Source organism: Mirounga leonina, unplaced genomic scaffold (genome assembly GCF_011800145.1).
Source record: "Mirounga leonina isolate KUSES-001 unplaced genomic scaffold, KU_Mleo_1.0 Mir_165, whole genome shotgun sequence".
Classification (NCBI taxonomy): domain Eukaryota; kingdom Metazoa; phylum Chordata; class Mammalia; order Carnivora; family Phocidae; genus Mirounga; species Mirounga leonina.
In genome coordinates, this window is record NW_023270415.1 from 28,162,794 (window position 1) to 28,178,622 (window position 15,829).

General features: G+C 40.3%; 1 protein-coding gene across 2 annotated transcripts in view; it reads left to right on the forward strand.

Moving 5' to 3' along the window:
- Window positions 1-14,599: 14,599 nt before the first annotated feature.
- PKIA (cAMP-dependent protein kinase inhibitor alpha) overlaps window positions 14,600-15,829 on the forward strand; it is a 95,548-nt gene continuing 94,318 nt past the window's right edge. For both annotated transcript variants that reach the window (XM_035011402.1, XM_035011401.1), the window contains exon 1: window positions 14,600-14,718. The gene's annotated coding sequence lies outside the window, so the exon portion shown is untranslated. The remainder of the gene's footprint in view (window positions 14,719-15,829) is intronic.

Below are 15,829 nucleotides of genomic sequence, written 5' to 3' on the forward strand. Positions count from 1 at the left end.
TATCAGTTTGAACTTTGTGTGTGTGTGTGCGTGTGTGTGTACACACCCAGATAGATAAATATAAAAATAAACATATATTTGTATATGCGTATGTATGTATTCATATATATGTTTTTAGGTCTGTCTGCTCAAAGGGCAATAGGGTAGTTTGGGTAGCAATGAATATAACTCATACCAAGATGCTGATTTCTAAATACCATGATTTAATACAAGGAACAAGAACTCTATGGAGAGGGGTGCCTGGGTGGCTCAGTAGTTGAGCATCTGACTACAGACCAGGTCATGATCCCAGGGTCCTGGGATCGAGCCCCACAACAGGCTCCCTGCTCCATGGGAAGCCTGTTTCTCCCCCTCCCACTCCCCCTGCTTGTGTATGTGTGTTCTCTCTGTCAAATAAAATAAAATCTTAAAAAAAAAAAGAACTCTATGGAGAGATGACTGATTCAAGGCTGGGACAGGGAAAAGTAAAAGGAAGGTCTGAAATATTTTGTAGTGCTAGAAAGTAAGCTACAACTCATATAGCTATGTGGAAAAAACATGGGAGACAGCGTGATGGGGGTACCAATCACCAAATCTGGAACAATTTGAGAAACAAAATAATGAATGGTAGCAATGGATTTTAACCCATAGAATAAAATAAATATCGACAAGTTCATACTGACATATATAAATAAATAAATAAATAAATAAATATATAAATAAATAAATAACTGAATAAATACATAAATGAAGGAGAAGGAATAGCTCTTCCTTTCAGTCAAATTATAGTTAATAAATGTAGAAGAACTGATGGGAACAGAAAATGATAATTTGTCAAACATCACAGTAATTGCTGGAGCCAGGGATTATTGATGGATGTCAAAATTAGTGTGGGGCAATAAAACAAGAAGCAGAATATTTGAGCAAACTCAAATAATTACAAAGGGAAAAATAGTAACTTTGCAGCTATCATTATAACCAAGGCATCAAAGTTAGCATTACCAGTAGTGAGACATACGATTTCTTGAACCTCTTCCTATGGTGGACATAAGGACATAACATCATCCTGTGGTGTTCTTGTCAGGAAATGCATAACATCAGTCTAACCACGAGAAATTATCAAACAAATCCAAATTGAGAAACATTCTACAAAATAACTGGCTAGGATTCTCCATTAGTTCAAAGTCATAAAGATAAAGAAACACAGGAACTATCTTAGATTGAAGAAGAATGAGAAGATATGGCAAATAAATGCAATAAGGGATCCTGGATTTGAACATGACCACTGGACAATAGACAATATTTGAATAATAGTCTAAAAATTAGTTGATAGTATTGTATCAATGTAAACTTTCTGGTTTTGATAATTGTGCTATGATAATATAAACTTAGGGATAAACATTTAGGGATGCTGGGTAAAGGGCACATGGAACTCATGCTGCTATGTTTGAAGTTTTTTGTTTTTTGTTTTTTGTTTTTTTAAGATTTTATTTATTTATTTGAGAGAGAGAGAGAGAGCACAGAGGGAGAGTGAGAGGGAGAAGCAGACTCCCCACTGAGCAGGGAGCCCGATGCAGGGCTCGACCCCAGGACCCTGAGATCATGACCTGAGCTGAAGGCAGACGCTTAACCGACTGAGCCACCCAGGTGCCCCTGAAGTTTTTTAGTAAACTAAATTTGATAACAGAATTTTGTAAAAACTTAGTTTTTCCTTCTTTTACATTTCCTTATGAAATATATCTCCTTGTTTAGGGATAATGCTAATTCAGTGAGGAAGATAAGATTTACACAGAACCAAGGCTAACTTTCATAAGGTGTGGCACAGGAAACCATCAACTTTGAATGGCCACTTAAAACATCATACACAACATCATACACTTAAGTGCCACAATGAGTGGAATGTTTGAGGAGTTGGTGAACCATAGAATCCAAGAATTTTCTCATTGTAAAAACTCTTCCTTTTCCAGCTTCTTGGCTTCTATCTCTGTGAAAATACTTCAGTGACTGGAAGTTCATTATTTTAAAATGCAGTCTCTTCTAATGTTGAAAAGTTCTACTTGTTAAATAGTTCATCCTTTTATCAACCTAAACCTGGCTAATGGATCTTCAGGGTAGAAAAGACTATTCCTTTTCACAGGACAAACTCCAATAGTAGATTAGAGCCATCACCTTTGCCTCCTGGTCTTGTCTCATTTCGTATTCCTAGTCCTTCAATTACTTCTCACCGTGGATTCCAGACACTTGACTGCATTGATCACTTTCTCCAGCATAATAACCCATTTGCTGAAGCCGTATTTCAAGGCTGAAAGTGTTTACTGTTACATGTAAAAAATTCAAACGTAAAATTTCCAATCAACAATTATTCGCCTAACATGATTCATATATACCAACTGATAAGTACAATGAGAGATTATAAATTATTTAATTTTTAGAGACCCATTTAATATGTACTTATCTATAATGGGCCGGCAATGTGAATTGTCTTTCCATGCATCAGTGCACATCTGATGCTGCTTAACAATGACATGGATGTGGAATCCTGTTAGGTACTAACTTAAACATTTAAGAGCATTATCTGTTCCCAATAGACACACATATAGGAATTTTTATGATCTATTTTTTGTGTACTTCTCATTTTCATTATTCATTTTTGGCACTTAAGTGCATTCACCAAACTGCACCATAAACATTAAAATATATTGCTTCACTTTACCTTTTATAAGATAATTTTTTTAATATTTTATTTATTTATTTGAGACACAGAGAGAGAGTGTGTGCACAAGCAGGAAGAGGGGTGGAGGGAGAAGCAGGCTCCCCGCTGAGCAGGGAGCCCGATGCGGGGCTCGGTCCCAGGACCCTGGGATCATGACTTGAGCCAAAGGCAGATGCCTAACTGACTGAGCCACTCAGGTGCCCCTTTTATGAGATTATTATACTTACCAACCAATATTTGAGATTTTAAGTATAAGCAAATCATGCTTAGCCAGTTAAGCACAGAGATTCAGTGAATGCAGTTGAAAATGCACACACTTAGATTTGAGCAAATTACTTCTCTAAGCCTTCATGTTTATTGTGTAAAACGATAATAGCAATATTGAGCACATAAGTGGATGGTAGAAAACCAGCTATATGTAGGTGCTATATATAAAGTTTATTTGACTACCTGACAATAAATACTCATTAACTATTAACATGATGATGAGAAGGAGGAGGAGGAGGATGGAGCTACTTGCAGGTGTCCTTATTAGGCCTGTAAGCATGGGAAAATAAGCCACTAGATCATGTCCATATACATTTACTAAGACTAGACTGCCTTTGCCCCCTGGCCCCCAGCTCCTACTCTTCATCTGTTTAAAAACTTCCCAAGACGGCTCAGGCCCTCTCTTCCATGAAACTTCTGTGAGCTACTCCTTTAGAATATGTTGCTTGCATTTATACCATGCACAAAACTTCTGCAGTGAAATGTATAACACTTTGCTGCAATTTTTGTCTCTGCATCAGACTGCAACTCTTAAGGAGAGAAACTAAGTCTTATCCCCAGAACCTAAAACAGTGCCAAGCACATAGTAACTTTTCAATAGTTTTCTTCTTGTTTGTTTGTTTGTTTGTTTTATGAATGAAATCATGAATAAAAGAAGAAATGTTTGTTAGAAGATACTCTTTGCTCTCTAGGAGTTATATTATAAATTCTTAGTTAAGTACATTGAAGTTACTTTTTCTAGTATGTTCCTGAGAACTCTTAAGGAAAAGTTAGACTCATTGATGTGCACACAGTCTTAAGAATGGACTTTCTCATACCTTGTATACTTTCATATGTAGTAAGTGAAGATTAATCAATGGCAGGCTTTCCTCTACTTAGGTTTACATAGTCTTTAAGAAAAGCCATCTCATCCTTCTCAGTTAAGTTACAAACATTAGGATTTTAATATTTAAATAAGGGTGAGACTAGCTTTTGTCAATAATTCTGCTTTCTCATATTTAAAAAGAATGTCAAAATTTTAACTTCTTTGACTATCATCTTACAGATTCAGTTAAGTGTAGTCCTTTTTTTTTTAATTTAAAGATTTATTTATATGAGAGAGAGCATGGGTGAGCAGGGGGGAGGGGCAGAGGAAGAGGAAGAGGGAGAGGGAGAGAGAGAATCTCCAGCAGACTCCCCACTGAGCTCAGAGCCCGCTGGGGGCTCCATTCAGGGCTCCATCCCACAACCCTGAGATCATGACCTGAGCAAAAACCAAGAGTCAGCTGCTTAACTAACTGAGCCATCCATGCACCCCAAGTGTGGTCCTTAACATAATCCCAAATTTTGAAACTAATAGAAGAGGATTAAATATCTAGTGACTTCAATCTCTTTGTCAATCTTTTGACATTTCTTTAAAAATAATTCCCATCGACCACAATATTTGCACTTTCGGTCTTTTTTTTCCCCCACTAAAAACAAGAAAAATTCCTGGTGACAGTTACAGAATCATCCACGAGGGGGCAAACATGCCTCATATACACAGGGAGGGGGAAATTAGCAGTAATAAACTGCTTACATTGGAGGAAAAATAAATGGAAGTGAAGTCAGTAATGACTTTGGCCCAGATTAGGAAACAAAAAACAAAAAAACAGGGCTACATATCTCTTTGAAGAGAAAATGTTTCTTTAATTTCTACTTTTTATTTTTATTTCTGATACTAGAGGAAGTACATCTGAAAGTCAGAGCCAGGAGCACTTGAAAACACTGCAAGCTCTGCTATACTTATTTCTATATAACAATTTTAAAATTTGCGGCTTCTGGGTGGCTCAGTCTAAGCGTCTGCCTTCGGCTCAGGTCATGATCCCGGGCTCCTGGGATCGAGCCCCGCATCGGGCTCCCTGCTCCGCGGGAAGCCTGCTTCTCCCTCTCCCGCTCCCCCTGCTTGTGTTCCCTCTCTCGCTGTGTCTCTCTCTGCCAAATAAATAAATAAAATCTTTAACAAAAAATGAAGTGAGGTATGCATTTTTCATAAGTCCTTCAGAAATGTATTTTACAAAACTTTTTAAATTTAAAAAAAAATTTTTTTTTTTAAGATTTTATTTATTTATTTGGCAGAGAGAGACACAGCGAGAGAGGGAACACAAGCAGGGGGAGCGGGAGAGGGAGAAGCAGGCTTCCCGCGGAGCAGGGAGCCCGATGCGGGGCTCGATCCCAGGAGCCCGGGATCATGACCTGAGCCGAAGGCAGACGCTTAGACTGAGCCACCCAGGCGCCCCCATACCTCACTTTAGATGATGTCATTGATTTAAGAGTCAAGAAATTACAGTCAGGAATGAAGCTGAAGCACACACTGTGTATTCCTGTGTGACAGTGAACTATGGGAGCTCTAGCTGTGTTTGCTCTTAACATACCACTATCAGTCAGAATTTCAGCTCTTGCAATCCAATATACAGTTAAAATCAAGCGTAGTGTTCAAGGTCTAATTCCTCAGTTCCCTACTTAACCCAGTTAGAGTCTATGGTCCATCACTAGAATCACTCCTTCCTGTAGCCTCTGAAGTCCCTTGGCCCTCACTCTCTGTTGTATTAGCTGTCCAAAATGTCAACCCTTGCAAAATAGAAACTTATGTTAGTTCAGCACCTATGCCAAGCAGGTAAATATGGCTGGAGAAAAATGACAATTGCTAATTGGTCTCATTTAATTCATAATCACTAACCCTATGTGAACTCTTAGTACTTACAGAAAACTGACTAATCAATTTTCTTTCCCTCTTTCCTAGGTGACAGTTTTCACAACTTCTCTCTTCTTACATCTCCAACACCTATTCCTCTTTCTAAATTCTCAGATGCTTTTTATTTCACTAAGAATACAGGTGGAATCTGAATAGAATCTCCATAACCTCCAAATATCAAATCTACCAACCTACTTGGGGCTATCAGAAACCACACACTCTGCCTTCCCTCCTTTGGTGGAAGAAATATTTGTCCACTGATCTCAGGTCAAACCCTCCATTCTATACTGGATTCCTCTCCTCTTACCTAATTAAGGATTTCTCTTCTACTGTGTCTCCTCTCTCCCATATCGTCAATTATCCTCTCTCTACTAGATGTTCCCATCAGCATACAAAGATGTAATACTTCCCATCATAAAGGAAAAAAAATACTGTCTTTGCTCACATATCACACCCTAATTACTGCCCCATGGCTCTGCTTCTCTTTAAAGCAAACTAGTCAAAAAAGATACATGGAGCACTGGGTGTTATGCACAAGCAATGAATCATGGAACACTACATCTAAAACTAATGATGTAATGTATGGGGATTAACATAAGAATAAAAAAATTTAAAAAAAAAAAGATAGCTCTACTTAACTTTTCCACTACTTTTCTCCCATTTGCTGATTTTTATTCTCTCCATTATACAAGAACTATTCTTATCAAGGTTATTAGTTATCTCTATGTTCCAAATACTATACTAAATTATCAGTTCTCATCTTTTACTTATTTATTTATTTATTTGACAGAGAGAGACACAGCGAGAGAGGGAACACAAGCAGGGGGAGTGGAGGAGAAGCAGGCTTCAGGCTGAGCAGTGAGCCTGATGTGGGGCTCAATCCCAGGACTCTGGGATCAAGACCTGAGCCAAAGGCAGACACTTAACGACTGAGCCACCCAGGCGCCCCTATCAGTTCTCATCTTAATCTACTAGCAGCAATATGACTAATAATCACTCCCTCTTCCTTCTAATACCCCTCCGCTGGACTTCTGGAACAATTCTTATCTCTGCTGACTTCTTTTACCCTTTACTGGATCTTCTAGATACTGGAGTGTCCCACTGGTCATTCCTCCAACATCAAGTATTCTCTGCCTACACTTACTTGCAAAGTAATTTCATCTAGTCTAAAGACTTTAAATACTATGATGATTCACAAATTTTCTACTACAGCCATGTCATCTCTCTCCCTGAGTTTCAGATGCGTATACCCATTGTCTACTTCCCATCTCCACTAAGATCTGATAGGCATCACAAATTTAGCGGATCCCCAAACAAACTTCTAATCCCTTAAAGCTCTCTCTTGACCACTGCTCAAAAGTTTCTAAATGATTTTTCACTCACCTACCTTTCTAACCTCATCTTCTAACAATTTTCCCTGTTGAGCAATTCCCTATAAACAAACTAGCCGTCTAGTCTGGAACACATAAAGTATAAGCCCATCTCCCTACATATGCCAAACCTCGTTTCCAATGTGCAGTTGACCCTTGAACAACGTGGGAGTTAGAGATGCCAACACCCTGTGCATTCAAAAATCCATGTGTAACTTTTGGCTCCCCCAAAACTTAACCACTAAGAGCTTACTGCTGACTGGAAGCCTTATTGATAACATAAACAATTGATTAACACATATTTTGTATGTTATATGTATTATATAGTTTATTCCTACAAAGTAAGCTAGAGAAAAATGTTAAGAAAATTAAGAAAATCGGGGCACCTGGGTGGCTCAGTCTTTGGGCGTCTGCCTTCAGCTCGGGTCATGATCCCAGGGTCCTGAGATCGAGCCCCACATTGGGCTCCCTGATCTGCAGGAAGTCTGCTTCTCCTTCTCCCACTCCCCCTGCTTGTGTTCCCTCTCTCGCTGTGTCTCTCTGTCAAATAAGTAAAATCAGAAAATTAAGAAAATAATGAGAAATACACTTACAGTACTGTACTATAAAACATACACCTATAAGTGAACCCATGCAGCTCAAACCCATGTTGTTCTAGGATCAACTGTATTCATATGGTTTGTTCCCACACTTCTTCCAAATCTCTGCTCAAATATCAATGGACAACCCTATATTGCCCCCACCCTTGCATCATTACACGGCTCCTTCATGGCTCTTCCCAAAACTAAAAAGCTATATTCATCTGCTTATGGTCTTCTTCCACTGGAACGTAAGACCCATAAGGAAGAGATCCATTTGTTCACTTTTGTAACTCCAGTTCTTAGAACAGCAGCTCATATTGGACATTCCATCAATATCTGCTGAATAAACCGCAACTTCCTGCTGACCAAACATTCACTGAAACTTATGTTTAAATCAAATTTAAATTTCCTTTTTTATTAGCCTAAATTGGATTTGAGGAATCGGATACTCCTTTTTCATGAAAAAAAATGAAGAATTATAGAAACAATTCTTTATAAATACTCTTTAATAATCCATTCACTACAACAGAAAAGTTTTCATTAAAGAGTACTTTCTTCAGCAGGGATTTATTGGTTTGGTCAGATTCTTTAAAAGACCTGAAATTAAAAAAGAATTTAAAGAGTACTACCTAAGTAGATTGTTTTATACTTCATGACTTTATAATGATTTAAAAAAAAAAGGTTTATTTGAGAATTACCTACACCACGCTGTTGAATATATCATATGCCGTTTACTAAGCATTTCACGTAAGCTAATATACATTTCACAATTAAATATTACAGAATACTTCCTGTATTATATTGATCTGGTATTATATGTCGACTCCTTACCAGTAAAAACAAGGTGAATTCATAGCAATGTCTAAAGAAACAATTTCTGTTCTGTTTGAAGTCACTTCCCTTCTTTCAGTTATATCTGCTGATACTATTCATTATCTAATACCAATCTTCATATGAATGATTGTTATCTAGTACTCTTGTATCAGTGTATTCATATTAATGCAGGAAATCTTACACTATCTATAATTATTTGAATGCAACTTTTACTATAACTATAACTTTGCTACCCCTGAATTGCATTTGTACATGTTTTATATATTTTCTGACCTCATTGAAAGAGATATTTGGCATAAAATTTTAAGACTTCTGTGGAGTATAATTAGTCAACCCAAGCGGAGCATCCACCAAACACACGCACATGCACACACGCACACGCACACACAGGTACTATTGTTACAAAAATTCTCCTCCTACCCTTTCTTATAAATCAAAATTATGTAAGACAATATTGACTGTCACGTACTAAGTGCCCAATTCTTTCCTAGTAAACCAAATTCCCAGCTTTAAGCAGACTCCTATGGAGTGATGAGAGCAGGAGACCTGGCAAGTCAGTGGGTGACAGATGCTGGAGCCAAATCACCCTGACAACTCCTCTCCATAATAAATCTGAGAAGCTAATCTCTGCTAAATTGTTAATGGCTGCTAATGAGATACTCTATACTTGGTTACCACTCCTTGACAGCGTATTTGCATTTAAATGAGCTCCTTCTGGAAGGACTCCCTAACCCAAAGGACTGGTTCCACTGCTGACAGCTTCAGGCACATAGGACCTCTGCCTCTGGTTTCACATTGTCTCTTCCTAGACTCATGATATCCTTGGGCCATTTGATCCCTAACTCCAGAATATCAGAAAGGAAGAATTGCAGACCTCAGAGTCATGAGCAAAAGATGATTTTTTTTTTTTAAAGACCATGCAATGAAAAGTCATGAGGTAAAAAAAAAAATGATCTTACTCTAGCCTCCACTAATGAAGTTATCTGGCATACTGGTGTATGTCAAGTTCCAAGAAGACTGATTCAAGCTCTATGTGTTGACATAAAATATTTCTCATTTATTATTCTTTTTCTTTCTAGTTCCGTTATGCCTCTTGCCTTGGTATAGTATCCGAACAGTTAATTTCTGCCATTTTACATCTTTAATTTTTGTCTTTTCCCTAGCACCATCAATACTGATTCTCTACCATGAGTAAAAAGCACCTGACAAGAGTATTTTGATGGATGAAGGAGCCTAAATTATCATGAGACACTCTCTATATCTCCAGTTAGTCTGGCTTCATAGAATGGAAACTATACTGGGAAGGACAACAGACTATGTTCTAGGACTATCCTAAGTCACCACATTTAATCTCCACTGTTTCAGACAAATTGAAGGAAAAGACCAAACATCTAAGGACAAGCCTATGTAATAGCCATTGCTCTTCTTATTTCAAAAATAAGACAAAGTCAGACTGTGAATGAGAGGATCCAAGCCCAGATCTGTTCAACTACAAAACCCCTGAAATTCAGAGTCCTCTCAGTCTTCTGGTTCCCTTCATCTTCCCATCCTTCTTCTCCTTAACATTACACAGACTTTTACCTCTAGCACCTGATACCTAGCAAATCCTGCAATTAAATTATAAATTATTTTTTTAAAGATTTTTATTTATTTGAGAGAGAGGGAGAGAGAATGCATGCACACAAGTGGGGGGAGGGGCAGAGGGACAAGCAGACTCTGTGCTGAGTATGGAGCCCCACGTGCGGCTCCATCCCAGGACCCTGAGATCATAACCTGAGCCAAGGTCAGACACTTAATTGACTGAGCCACCCAGGCCCCTAAATTATAATTATTAACCACAAGATTCAGCATATTCTCTCTTCCAAGGTATTTAGAACTTTCAAAGAAGATGGGAGCCTGCCCAAGTGGCCAAGGGTAGCACTTAGCAAGCATGGACTCCCTCTAATGCCTGCACTGGGCAATCCATGTCATTTCAGAGTATCCTAAAAAAAAATCTTCTGTGGTTGGGATCCTAACCTTCTTCTTACCACGGTTCCCTTTAACAATCTGGAGCAGTTTCTTTAACTTTTCTTAAAATAACACTTTGGGGGAGCCTGGGTGGCTCAGTTGGTTGAGCCTCCGACTCTTGATTTCAGTTCCACTGGTGATCTCAGGGTCCTGGGATGGAGCCCCGAGTAGGGCTCTGTGCTCAGTGGGGAGTCTGCTTGGGATTCTCTCCCTCTCCTTTTGCCCCTCCCCCCGCTCTCTCTCTCTCTCTCTCTTCCTCTAAAACGAATAAATGCATCTTTAAAAAAAAGAGGAAGGAAAAAATAACTTTTAAATTCATAAAATATACATAATTTAAAAGGACACTAATGGCCAATTCTTAAATGCAGTTATTAAAATATTTAAGAAATAAAACTTGTGATATAGAAATGTACAGGCATTTAAGTTCACTAAATAACGAGATGTAACAGTTATTCTATTAACTACTATACTTAAAAAATAGTGATATTGAGCTAATGGGTTAATTATTATATTGCTATACATACATGTGCCCTGGAAAGGAACAATTAAGTAAATGGATGAAAGATTGTTGGAGCCACATTTCTTACTATTTTTGTAGGAATTCATGGATAAGCAAGGGGAGGAAGCTAAAATGATCTATGTGTTAATGGATTAGACTTGAAGACATTAGTATGAACTCATATTTAGCTCAGTATAAGTACTGATGGTTACATATAGAAATATTTATGGATATGTACACATACATGGGTTAATAAAAATATGTATTTCTTTGCTGTTTCAGAGAGCCTAAACAAATGGTACCCACCACACCTAAAGCCCAGATCTTGCTATTAATCATCCTCCAATAAAAGGAATCAGGGCTTCTTGGAGAAATGGCTGATTCTAGGACTGGGGTAGGAAAATACAAGATGGGCCCGGAGCATCTTGTAATGCCAGAAAGTAACAAAGTAATAACACACACCACACATATCAAAGGGAGTATGTCAAAGCTGCATAGGAGCCAACACAAGGAACTCGGAATGGCTAAAGCTAGAACAACTTGAACAACAAAATAAAGTGGTATTGGATTATAACTCAAAGTATAAAGTAAATATGCATGAGTCTATACCGCTATAAATAAATAATTGCATAAATTAATATTTAGGGGAGAAAAGACAATCTCCTGCGCAGAAGGATTCCAAATACTTTATGTGCATACTCTGCCCTCAAGAAGGTGGAGCATAACTCTCCACTCCTTAGGCGTGAGCTTCACATAGTGACTTCCTTCCAACAAGTACAGTATGGAAAGGATGGAGGAGTAACTTTACACTGGAGAAATCTGAGATACTACCCCAGTCAGGTGATCAAGGTCAACATCAACAGTTGAAAATCATATTGATAGTATATACTCCTGATGTGATGTTATGAAAATGGCACTTTATCTTGTGGTTGTCCTCCCAATAAACCATAACCCCAGTCTTATCATGAGAGAAGCATCAGACAGATTGCAATAGTGAGGCATGCTACAAAATACTTGACGCTGGGTGGCTCAGTTGTTAAGCATCTGCCTTCAGCTCAGGTCATGATCCCAGGGTCCTGGGATGGAGCCCCACATCGGGCTCCCTGCTCCCCAGGAAGTCTACTTCTCCCTCTCCCACTCCCCCTGCTTGTGTTCCCTCTCTTGCTGTGTCTCTCTCTGTCAAATAAATAAATAAAATCTTAAAAAAAAAAATACTTGACCTGTACTCCTCAAAACTGTCAAGGTCATCAAAAACAAGAAAAATCTCGGAAACTATCACAGCTCAGAGGAGCCTAAGGGGACATGATAACCATAGGTAATGTGGGTGTCCTGGATGGGAGCTGGGAAAAGAATTGAAGACATTAGGTAAAACCCAAGGAAATTGTACAGACTTTGGTTAATATTAATGTAGCATTGTTGGTTCATTAATTGTAACAAAGGTACTATACTAATGTAAGATGTTAATAACAGAGGAAACTGGGAGTGGAATATATAGGAATCCTATACTATCTCCTTAATTTTTCTGTATATCTAAAACCATTCTAAGAATATATAATCTATGGGCGCCTGGGTGGCTCAGTTGGTTGGGCGACTGCCTTCGGCTCGGGTCATGATCGTGGAGCCCTGGGATCGAGTCCCGCATCGGGCTCCCTGCTCGGCAGGACGCCTGCTTCTCCCTCTCTCACTCCCCCTGCTTGTGTTCCTGCTCTCGCTCTCTCTCTCTCTGTCAAAAAAAAAAAAAAAAAAATCTTGGGCTCCTGGGTGGCTCAGTTGGTTAAGCGACTGCCTTCGGCTCACGTCATGATCCTGGAGTCCCTGGATCGAGTCCCGCATCGGGCTCCCTGCTCAGCGGGGAGCCCGCTTCTCCCTCTGACCCTACCCCCTCTCATGTGCTCTCTCTCTTCTCTCTCATTCTGTCTCAAAAAAAAAAAAAATCTAAAAAAATAAAGAATATATAATCTATTAAATAAAACAAAAAAAAGGTGATGATGATTTTATTGTTACATCAGAGTAGTGATTTTGAGATATCTATAAAAACTGAAATAAGAAATTATCTGTTCTTCTGTTGGTGACAAAGGCACAGGTACTCCTAATATTATTGTGGTTCATTGTCTGCATTTATATTTAAAGGAAAGGCTAAGTGCTAAATTTCAGTTATAGGTTAGTAAAACTAAAGACGGAATACTCCCATCCAGATTCTACATACCCTTTGATACAGATTAAGAATCTCCCAATCTACAGTGATATTAACGGCTTAATTTTATGAAATTGAGGCTCAGAGGCATGAATTAGGTTGCTGCAGCTTCCAAAAAGCATTCATTCTAGGGCCAAGAATTCTTCATGATTTTTGTTGGAATTCTGTTGCTACATACACTACCTCCCAATTTTGGAGCTGCTAAACAGAGAGATGGGAACTCTTCAAATGTGCTTCCCTGGCCTTGTGCAATGCACTGCTTATGCTGCTGTCCAAATCCACAAGAGAAAGTTGGCTTGGACCTAGTGAGGGGAATTCCAAAAGTAAGTTAAATGAGGAAACTCCACTCACACTGAACTCTGTCAAAGAACCTCTCTACTTGGAAATGGCTTAACAATGGGAGAAAGAAGCGCTGGCTCCACCATAAAGAGAGCAAATCCTTGGCCCTTTTTTCCCTTAAATCCCCAAACTGCTGAGCTGGTTGGCAGAAAGAAAGGAAGGGAGGGAAGGAGAGAGAGAAAGAGAGAGAGAGAGAGAGGTTAATAGCTGGCGCCAATTTAAAGAGGTTAAGAAGGGGCTTATATGTGTATTTGCTTACTTTATTCCTAAGGCCAATTCTGATAAATCCTTCGGGGGGGGAAAAAAGATACGGACATCTGTTAATGTGGATTCTGCTTCTTGGCTTCCAAATGTTATAGCTGTCACCAGAGCAGCCAGCCCAGTTGAGGGGTGGGGATGGGGGGAAGGTGTTAGAGGCAACATCCGTCCACTAAATGCACCACTAAACAGCAACAAAATCCTGGGGCCAGCCCTCTCTGTTTCCTCGAGTGCTTTCTTTGGTCCGTCCTACTTCTCCACTCCTTTGGGAGTTTCCCGTTCTATTACGTAGGCAAGAGGGTGAGAGGTCCCAGCTTTCATGCTTGTGAGTGGTTTGGCTGTGTGTGTGCCTGTGCGTACTTGTGTGTGTGCGTTGGGGGAAAGTGAGGCGTGCTACAAGGGGCTTCGAAAGATCGATTGCCGATTTAAAACATTTCCGGAGTGTTTGAATGTTTATCTTAAAAAGACAATCCCGGTCTCACGTTCAGCGAAATGAACAATACCGATAAGGAAAATGAAGAGGGTGGGAAACCCACACAGTCGAATGGAGCTGTCCATGCAGCGGGCGTGACAGGGGAGCTCTCGGAGGAAAGGCGCTATGCAGAGAAAGTTTCTTTGGCCCTTCTCTCTCGGTTCACAAGCCGGCAGCCCTTCCTGCGTAAAAGCATTAATAGAAAAGAAACCTAAAACCCGGAGGGGTAGCGGTCGTCGGGCACAGTTTCCAGAAGCCCAAACCCGCGGCCGGGAGAGGTCCCTCTCCCCCCGCGACTGGCACGGAATGTGGTGATCCGGCCCGGGGCGGGGGATGACTTCATGCAGCCGGAGCGCGGCGGCGGGAGCAGCTGCAGCAGCCGGCAGGTGGGGTGGGGGCCGGCGGAGCTGACCACGCACTCGGCCCCGCGCGGCGGCACTGCGGCCCCGGGGCAGCGGGCACTGGGACTTGCGCTGACTCCATCCCGACAAGGTAAGCAGCCCGGCTATTATTAGCCTCCGCCACGTCGCTCAGTTCTTTCCGCTCGGGTAATAATGGGGTTTGCAATCCACAGAGAAGGGAAATATCCTTGCTGCATTCTGCAATGGGAAAAGGAGCAACAACTGGAATTGAAATGTTAATCAGCCAAGTGCTTGAGATTGGAGGAGCGGTGTTACTGGGCAAACAAAGAAGGCGGTCACCCTCTATACTCTTAAAGATAGTCGACCGTTTCAATGGCAGACTCGCTTAGACATCGAAGAAGACTAAAAATGTGCAATAACTGGAGTTGCACTTTTATCTTTCTGCTTCAACCTTCACTTGGTTATTTTGTGGTTTGGGAGCAGCAGGTCCTTGGAGGCAGCTTGGGGAAGTAATCAGAAATCTTTCCTACCTTCCTCTGTCCTCTCCCTTCCTAGTTATCAGAATGGGTCTGTGCCCATTTCAATGTCAAACACCTACTTCAATACTGAACCTTTAGAAAGAGTCTCAGATTAGAAGAGAAACTTCTCTTATCTCCTGGAGTTCAGCTTGGATTGAGCAGCACTTGTTTCCACCTTCTCCCTTCGTTTACCATCTTCTCTCGTCAATTACTTCATTGATTTCCCTGGGATGCCGGGTCCATTCACAGGCCAGCTCTTGTCAGCTTCTATTCACAACCTCTGCTCCATGACTGATTTTTGTCAAGGACCTACAAAGGGCATTGCCCTACACCAGTTTTAGTATTCTGTCTACTGTTACCTGTGTCCTTCCCCCAAATACATGGCACGAAAAATCCTTCTTTTAGCCTAGTACCAACATGGTTCCCGATAACTCCCTTCGCCGTAGTCACTGCAGCTACAAGAGGATTTCGAGGACAGCGGAATCTGTTGGGGTGTCAGAAAGAGGACCATACTTATATTTTGCTGCCTGTGCATAGGCATAGATGGAAGTACAAATGTGAATGTGTCTATCTAGTTTTTCTTGAAGCTTTTTTTAGTCCCACTGGGTTGTGAGACACCTACCTTGATAGGATTTGGGGTAGGTCCTCCCCGAAAAGCAAGCAGTGTGTTTGTCCTAGGATTCCCCAATAACCTCAAAAGAGTTTCCAGAGAGGCTTTCCCCA